Source organism: Caretta caretta, chromosome 2 (genome assembly GCF_965140235.1).
Source record: "Caretta caretta isolate rCarCar2 chromosome 2, rCarCar1.hap1, whole genome shotgun sequence".
NCBI lineage: Eukaryota > Metazoa > Chordata > Testudines > Cheloniidae > Caretta > Caretta caretta.
In genome coordinates, this window is record NC_134207.1 from 179,027,512 (window position 1) to 179,037,224 (window position 9,713).

The window sequence follows — 9,713 nt, forward strand, 5'->3', positions numbered from 1 at the left end:
CAGACAATTTTCATCATCATCAAGAATTCCAGTGGGAGGCTTTCAGTCTCATTTAAACGTCCGCACTCATCCACATCCAGTACAGCCCTCTTTGTGAGATCATTCCTGGTCTCATGATTAGAAAATGGCTGCCTGTGTACAAACTATGATTTTTAAATCCTTGGAATTCAGGCCAAGTTTCTCAAGGTGACCAAGTTCAGGCTCCTAAATTCCTTTACGGATCTGGCCCCAACTTCTTTTCCCCAGCTAGGTCTGTTCAAAGAAGTTTGTGTTGGGGGGGTACGTTCCCTCCCCCCCAAATAAACAGGGGCAGTGCAGGTAGCACTCCATCTATACACTTAATCACTATGCTTTTATGCTTTGGAAATGTGGTATAATTGTATCATATTTGTTGCTATGTTTCTGTGGATAGTCTGCAAAGTACAGTCAAAATGTTACAGATTTTAAGGAGTTCTCAGATAGAACAAAAGCTTATGCTCAGATAAATTTGTTAATCTCTAAGGTCCCACAAGTACTCCTTCTCTTTTTGCGAATACAGACTAACACAGCTGCTACTCTGAAACCTGTCAGATAGAATAGTTCGTTGTAATGTTTAATGGGTTCAATTCAGCCCTTTGCAGAGGGGCAAGGATGAGGCTTATGTAGCACTCCTTTCTCACTTAAACCCTCAAAATAGGGCTTAAGTGGGGTTAAAACAGAGTAAGGACCTTGTTCTGGCTCTCTCCACAGAGATGAAGGTCACCCAATAAAAGTTACATACCTTTGTGGAGTGAGGGGAATAGACACCAACAGATAACCAAAGGGAAACTCACAGGGTGTATATAGCAACAGAATTCACCAACAGCATATGAACCCCTTATGAAACAATGGGAATCTACTGATTTAGGTGAAAACAAAGAGTTAATCCTTGAGGCAACTCTGAGTTTGGATGACACAAGAGTCAAATTAAGTGCAAGGAAAATGTGTTTATTTAAGAGAGTACTGATTTCTTTTCCTTGACAACAATTCTGTCAGATCTATAAACTTGATAGGACTCCCAGTTAAGACAGGATGAAAAATTCCTGAGTAAGTTCTCCCTAGGAACTGGGACTTATTCCAAAGCTCATTGAAATCAATTGAAGAACTTCCCATTGACTTCAATGGACTTGGCATCAGACCCTTAGTGATCTATTTTCAATACTGCTTGGTGAAAAAAAAGTTATTAGTTGGCTTTTTCATGCTGAGAGCATTATTCCTTGATCAAATCTGTTGATTTTTTCCCCAACACAAACAAGTCCAGAGAATCTCAGTACCTGTAACTATTGTTATAAAAATCTCACTCTCTTTTTGAAAAAGTTCTAAACAAGGGAGCAGTCAGAGAAGAGTTGTAGGATAGCATGGGGGAAACTGGGGCAGCTTAGGAGAGGTTCCTATCTTAAAGTCCAGCCTTATGAACTTTTATAGAGGGAAAACACAAATCTATATTGCTTTGAAATAGCTCGTCGTCACTGGACATTTCTCATCTTCAGATCTGCCTGTCACCTCCTCTGCTCAAGTGACTCCTCCCTTCTTCTGAGATCACATATTCATATTCCTTTGTTCCTCAGTAGCGAGTTCATCATAACTTAGTGAGAATGTTACTACTGCAAGTTTATCTTGTTGCTTCAGTAGTTTGGTCTTGTAAGTTGCTTTTTTCCACCCTAGCCTTCTCCATGCAGGCACATTACTGAGCAATAATCGGAGATCCTCCATGTTCATTCAATTTCAGATTAAATGGCATCTGTCTCTTTTCTCTGCAGATGGAGAGGCCCAAGTCCTGGTACAATCTCAACTATCCATCACCAAAGCAGAAGATAGAACTGCACGAATTGACTGTCATGTTTCTGGCATAACCCTTAGTACTGCTTATATACACTGGTATCGGCAGAGACCTGATGCAGCTCTGGAACGGATTCTCTATCTTTCATCAGGAAAACCCGTCTTTGACCAGGATTCTGAGAAGGGAAAGTTTGAGGCAGATAAGCAGCTCTCCGAGTCGACCTGCACCCTGACAGTAAAGAAAACAACCAAGAGTGATGCAGCCACCTATTACTGTGCCACTTGGGATCACACAGCATCAAAAAACCATTCACATTCTGTACAAAAACCTACTTTGTATTCTCAAAAACAGTCTTTCAAATGTATGAAACCACAGCTATCTCCTCATCCTGCTTCTTACGATGGAACCAGACACAGAAACACCTTACTGGGTTCTGCAAGAAGAGATCAAACCAACAGGACTGTTGCTCTCACAAGTTTTGCAAACAATAAGATCCCACCTGTCTCTGCCAAACAATAAGACCACGTAGCTGCACAGGAGAGCTACATATTCCAGAGCACACAAAACTAGACTAGCAATGTTACAACACATTTTGACATTAGCAGAGCAGAAACAGGAAAAAGATTTGAGCTCTTTAATTAGCATTTGACCTGCAAAGAGCTTGTTAGTCCAGAGATGCCTGCTCATAAAACCACAAAATTCAGTTCTAAAGAACGGTTTCATATTTAGTCTGCAATACCGGTTTGTTAGATGAGATGTACTATAAAAGTTACACTCTCCTGGAGCAGATATTTCTATCTAGCCACACATGTGAATGCACCTTACAAGCAAATAAATGATCAAAGTCCCTGCCCCACAGAGCTGATACCCAAAACTGAGAGGAGAAACGTGGATTAATGCGTGGATGGATAATGAAGGAAGGAAAACAAGGACTGCAGTCATGTGACATGAATCTGGACACATCTTCATCACGCTTTTTTTTTTTTTTGCTTTTTTAAAATCTATTTAGTTACTTCTTTTCTACTCTCTGCCATATGGTCAGGCATTATATATATATTTCTCTCTCTCACATGCACACACACAGAACACACACACAGAATAGAGTAATTAGGTTTTGAAGGCCTGCAGGAAGAGTGCATTTTGACAGAAATTTGAACGAGGGGAGATGGTAAAAGCATGACAGACTGGATCAGGGTATAACGGTATAAATGTAAGCTAATAGTGCCATAGTGTAGAACGTTAAAAGCAATTAACTGGAGACTGTGTAGGTGTGTGCATGCGTTAATGCACACGACCCTCTAGTGGATGATTCCAGATTTGCCCAACTATGTGGCATAGGCCCTATACAGATAAATGAATTCCTTTGTGTGGGATTATGCTACTTTATTCTGGTGTTTAACAGAGAAATGAATTGTCTGTTTACAAAAAAGGGCTCTTGAAATATACAGAACATCACCTTGTTGATGGCTTTCTGATCACTAAAGGGGAGAGCGAAACCGAGTTCTTCTTCAGTTCAAATAGATGGAGTTCTCTGCCTTGGATTAGTCCTCAGTGCAAGCCAACAAAAACTAATAATGAAAAATTAATGAAGTTGCTTGTAAATTAAGAGTTGGGGTGAAGCTAAGGACTTGTCTACATTTACAGCGCTGCTGTAGTGCTTAGTGAAGACACTATTTATGTTAACAAGAAAGATTCTTCTGTCAGCGTAGATACTCTGCCTCCCTGAGACATGGTAGCTATGTCAACGGTAGAAGCCCCCCTTCCCCCTGCCATCAACATAATGCTGTCTATACCGGGAGTTAGGTCAGTATAACTGCTACTCAGGATCATGGATTTTCTACACCTGAGTGATGTAGTTATCCTAACATAAGTTTGTACTATAGACCAGGGTTAAGTGTACAGGAGCAGGCCATCCTATTTCAGTAGAGGACATTAGCACAGAGATGTTAGGTCTGTTATGAGTAGTGAGATATAAAATGGCCACGCTATCACAATTAAGTAGGGAGTGCGATGGGTTCGGTCACAAAGATCACCTTGGGACTGTCAGCCAATGTGCTGGAATCACTTCTGAGCCCGTTTTCCACTGCCAGATTGGGATTCCAGAACCCTGCCTTGTTGAGCCAGACATGCTAGCTTGCTGCAACACAGACCCAGGTCTGCTCCACGCCCCCACAGCTGCAGACTTTAACCAAAAACTGCTCAGCAAGTTACCTATCTCCAGCACCCAGACACTCAGCTCCCAATGGGATCGAAACCCCAAATAAATCCATTTTACTCTGTATAAAGCTTATACAGGGTAAACTCATAAATTGTTCACCCTCCGGAACACTGAGAGAGAGATATGCACAGCTGTTTGCTCCCCCAGGTATTAATCACTTACTCTGGGTTAATTAATAAACAAAAGTATAAAAAGTAGGATTTAAGCAGTTTCAAATAATAACTGACAGAACAAAGTAAGTTACCAAGCAAAATAAAACAAGACACGCAAGTCTAAGCCTAATACATGAAGAAACTGAACACAGGTAAAGGTGACCCTCAAAGATGTTCCAATAAGCTTCTTTCACAGACTAGGCTCCTCCTTAGTCTGGGCCCAATCCTTTCCCCTGGTACAGTTCTTGTTAGTTCCAGCTCAAGTGGTAACCAGGGGATTTCTCATGACTGGCCACCTTCTTTGTTCTGTTCCAGCCCCTTTTATAGCTTTGGCATAAGGCGGGAATCTTCTGTCTCTCTGGGTCCCCACCCCTCCTTCTAAATGGAAAAGCACCAGGTTTAAGATGGATTCCAGGACCAGGTGACATGGTGACATGTCCTGTGAAACCCCAAGCCTCCTCTTTCTGGCCTCTCATGAAAGCAGGAAGGCCTGCAAGTAAACAGAGCCATTTACAATCAATTGTCCTAGTTAATGGGAGACATCAAGATTCCAAGCCACCATTAATGGCCCACACTTTGCATAATTACAATAGGACTTCAGACTATTACTTCATATTTCTAGCTTCAGATATAAGAATGATACATTCATACAAATAGGATGAACATGCTCAGTAGATTACAAGATTTGTAATGATATGTTACAAGAGACCTTTTGCATAAAGCATATTCCAGTTACATTATATTCACACTCAAACATATGGAGTGTAACGTCACAGGGAGAAACACTGAAGAATTTAAGACTGAAAAATACACTACAGCTCAATTCTGCCAGATGCTCAGTGTCTCTGGAAACATTGTGAACACCATCAACTTCCACTGGCATCTGTGGGATCTGAGGGCACTCTGTCTCTCTTTCTCTTTCTGTGGTGGCTCAGCAGCTTCACAGGGAAAGACAACAACAGTTTAATTGCACCATCAACTGTGTTTCTTCTCCACACTCTTTTTCCCCAACTGCCCACAACACAATGCCTTGGAGATGAGTGAGGAGAAAACAAAACCCAGAATATTTGTGCATAAACAAGGACATGGGGAAAAACGGTTATTTGTTTTGACTCTTCCATTTCCCCACAAGCTTGGAAGGTCACTCCTTTTTTTAGACTGTCAGCAGACTGAGGCAGAACTTTGCCTCTTTGTTTTCACCCCAGGGGCCAGATCCTGCGTAGTACCTTAGGGTGTAATAAACAAGAGTAATAATCATCAACACTGATCCGTCATGGTTCGTTAAAGGATCATGAAACACACCCAAGCAATCTGTTTCATGCCAGTGCTAGGGCTGAAACTCACCCAAGGTCAAAGTTGTCATACTGAGCAGCAGTAACTCTACAACACCTTGAAATAAGTCTTCTACAGCCAGTTCCGTTTAACTGGAGGTTAGTTATATGTACCTTCCTCGTCCTACCTAACCATTAAAAATCAGCATTTACCTTCTTTGGCTGGAGTCTAACAAGAGCAGCAAAAATGTTGCTGCTGAAGACTTGTGTTCTGGCTACGGTCTGCTCTTGTGTGTTGCTCACACTGCTCTCCACATCTGTAGGCCCATGACAGCAGCAGCTGGAGAGCCTTCACATGATGTCAGTTTTATGTTGATATTTTTTCATTGTTTCTCCACAGATGGCTCCTCCCAAGTGCATCAGACCCAACCTGATGGGAAGAGAAGAAAGTAATGCCATATGAATTGACTGCCGTGCTTCTGTATCTGGGGATTTTGACAAGGATCCTATTCACTGGTATAGAGGCCCGGTGCAGCTCCAGAGCAGATTCTGTTCATCTCAACACAGTTTGTCTTTGACAGAGACTCAGTAAAAGGAAAGTTTAATACTGAAAAGACTGTCCAGTCTACCTGTACCCTGATCATAAACAAAATAACCTCCAGTGACATTGCTACTTACTATTGTGCCTACTGGGGGGGGGGGGGTCCCACAGCATTAGTAAATTGTTGACAGCCTCTACAAAACCCCACTCTGCATTCTGAGCCACAGCCTTTTGAGTGTAAATAACACTTCCTTATTTACTTTCTCCACACCAGTCATGATCTTTAGACCTCTATCGTAGCCCACCTTAGTCACCTCTTTTCCAAGCTGAAAAGTCCCAGTCTTATTAATTGCTCTTCATATGGAAGCTATTCTACACCCCAAACATTTTTGTTGCCCTTTTCTGTTACTTTTCCAATTCCAATATATCTTTTTTGAGATGGGGTAATCATATCTGTAAACTGTTTTCAAGATGTGGGCGTACAATGGATTTATATGGAGGCAATATGATATTTTCTGTCTTATAATCTATCCCTTTCCTAATGATTCCCAACATTTGTTAGCTTTTTTGACTGCTGCTGAACATTGAATAGGTAAGATTTTTACTTCATTTGACTCTACACTTGCTTTCACATATAGTGCCACTCCCCCACGAGCATGACCTATTCTGTCCTTCTGATATAGTTTGTACGCTGGTATTACTGAGTCCTATTGATTATCCTCATTCCACCAGGTTTCTATGATGCCTATTATATCAATATCCTCATTTAATATGAGGCAGTCTAGTTCCTCCACCTTAGTATTTAAACTTGTACCATTTGTATATAAGAACTTTAAAAATTGTCACTTTTTAGCTGTCTTCCATTTTGTGATGTAATTGAATTGGACTCTTTCATTTGGCTGTTTCTCATCATATCCTCCCTGTATTTATCATCTTCCATCCTCTCCTCCTTACTAAGATACAGAGAATCTCGATTAACAGATCCTCCCCTAAGGGAGTCTCTGATGCCTGTTCAGCAGAAAACACATCGTGTGACAGCAGGCCACACTCTGCTTGAACTGATATTATGCTGTATAATTTCAATCTTAGCATGAATGTTCAGGGAACTTCACAGAATAAGGGATCCAGTCCCTGCCCCAGTGTTTTTATAGTCTAAGCTGAGTTGCTAGATCAGTGAGGATAAATGGAGTAGGATTCTTAGTACCCGTGGGAAAAGCATGTGATTGCAGACACTTGAAAGAAGGGCAGAGGTGGAAGCATTGCTTGCTGAATAAAGCTAGAAAGACATAAGAAAACTAATGGAGCCACAATGTAGAAAAGATATCATGGTTGAATGAGCTCTGATCACAAGGAAACAAAGAAGGGTTTAAGAACAAATGAGGTTCGTAAATTAATTCAACAAGAACATCTTAGTGTTGAATTGGCCCTTTTTCAGAACTAGGACAAAACTGACTGCAAATATACAAGAACAGGTCCATTCTATCTCAGTAGAGAGTATTAGCATACAGATATAGTAGCCACTTTACAAGACTCAATTCATGTAACAGAGGGAAAGTATCACACTGAAGAAGGAAGCGATATTCCACTACTTCAACATCTGGAAAACTCAGCGAGAGCAAGATCATGGGAAGTGCTTAGTATCTTCAGAACAGTTTGAATGCTCTACTGGCCAGATGCCCCGATTTAATAGGGACAGTCCTGATATTCGGGGCTTTGTCTTATATACGGGACTATTACCCTTCACCTGTTCTGATTTTTCACACTTGCTATCTGGTCACCCTAACTGGCAACAGCACCACTCAACACAGCACCTCCCATCTTCAACAGGGAAAGAAAATAACCCCCAAGAAAATTAGTCTTCAGTGTGCCATCAACATGGCTCTACCTATCCCTTCATCTTTGTATTAGTTACAGTCATAGCTAGGAACCCCAATAACAGATGTGATCCACAGGGCACTGTACAAACAAATAAAAAGACTGCATCCCTGACCACAAACATCTTGGTACACACACACACACACCCCTAAACCATTAGCCTCTTCTCCTTCAAATCCCTCAAGATCCACTCCTGCTGCAACTCCTACAAGAAATCTGCCAGGAAATGACGACTCTGGCTGAGGAGGGAAGAGGGAAATGCTATATTTAAACATTATGTACCAAACTATGTGCTGGTACAAATGGTTGAAACCTCATTTAAAAAACAAAAACAAACCAATGGAGCTGTGCCAGTTGATACCAGCAGAGAAACTGGCTTTAAACATTGCATATATAGTGTATATGTTAGTGTTTCTTTTCCCCAAAACCAGTGAGAGTGTCTGCACTGCAACTGGCAGACACTCCCACCTCTGGGTAGACAGACTTGTCCTACTGGGCTTGAGCCAGTGTGCTAAAAATACCAGCATGGATGTTATGACTCAGGCTAGCCCCCGAGCTCAGACCAAACACTGCTATTTTTAGTGTGCGAGATCGAGCCCCACTACCACTCCCAGCTGCAGTGTAGACATACCCTTTTAGACTGAAGATCTTTGGGACAGTCACTCCATATATTTCTATGTATAGTACCTCACACAATGGGGGCACCATCCACTCGGAGGCCTCTGGGAACCACTGTGGTATAAACAAGAAAAGAGAAGAAAAAAAAGATTTCTATGATACAATCTTCACTGGTCTAAAGATAGCTGAAGAATTTTCTTCTTCCCAGATAATGCTCTCTGATAAAAGTAAAGTCTGGTGAGTTTAAGCCATAACTCTACCTTACTTTAAATTAACACAGGCAGCCAACAAAACCTCATTGCATGTTAACTAAATGAGTCACTTCCGGTCCCCAAATGTATGTTTCCTTCCACCCCAGCATAACTGTCACATTTCTCATAGATGCAGATCCAAGCAAAACTTGTAAAATGTTGCTGCTCCACGTTGTTATTCTGGCTTTGGTTTTGTCCTGTACGTTTCTTTTTTACCCTTTTCTACACAGTTGTACATTACTGAGTCACAACTCACCATGCTCCAGATTCATGTTAATTTCATGTTTTCTTTTCTTGCTCTCTTTCTAGACGGATGTGCACAAATACGTCTGAGACAAGCTCGGTTGTCCGTTACCAGAGCAGAAAAGAAAACTGCACGTATAGTCTGTGAGGCTTCTGGCATTCAGAACTTCAGGAGTGCTGTTATACATTGGTACCGACACAGACCTGGTGAAGCTCCAGAGCGGATTCTGTACATCTCACCTGAAAAAGTTCAATTTGACAAAGACTCCGATAAGAAGTTTGATGGTGAAAATAACCCTGACCAGCCCATCTCTACCCTAAGAGTAAATGGAATAAACCCTAACGACAGCGCTATCTATTATTGCGCTTATTGGGATGGCACAGCGTTAGAAAGCCATAGACAGCCTGTACAAAAACCTCACTCTGTATTCTGAGCCACAGACTTTCAAAAGAGTACAAAAATTACAGCTGCCTCCTGGCTTCAGCTCAAAGGCAAGATTAAGGAGTAGACACTTGTCAGGGCTCCTCCCCACTCTGAACTCTAGGGTACAGATGTGGGGACCTGCATGAAAACCCCCTACGCTTATTTTTACCAGCTTAGGTTAAAACTTCCCCAAGGTACAAACTATTTTACCTTGTGCCCTTGGACTTTATTGCTGCCACCACCAAGCATCTAACAAATATATAACAGCGAAAGAGCCCTCTTGGAAACGTCTTTCTCCTCAAAATCCTCCCCAAACCCTACA

At 41.6% G+C, this 9,713-nt stretch overlaps 1 long non-coding RNA gene across 2 annotated transcripts in view; it reads right to left on the reverse strand.

The window, feature by feature from the left end:
* Positions 1-9,366, reverse strand: part of LOC142071143 (uncharacterized) — a 42,465-nt gene extending 33,099 nt beyond the window's left edge. For both annotated transcript variants that reach the window (XR_012667144.1, XR_012667145.1), the window contains exons 1-3: positions 8,981-9,366; positions 8,487-8,587; positions 5,653-5,869 (exon numbers count right to left, since the gene is read on the reverse strand). This is a non-coding gene — a long non-coding RNA (uncharacterized LOC142071143). The remainder of the gene's footprint in view (positions 1-5,652; positions 5,870-8,486; positions 8,588-8,980) is intronic.
* Positions 9,367-9,713: the final 347 nt, after the last annotated feature.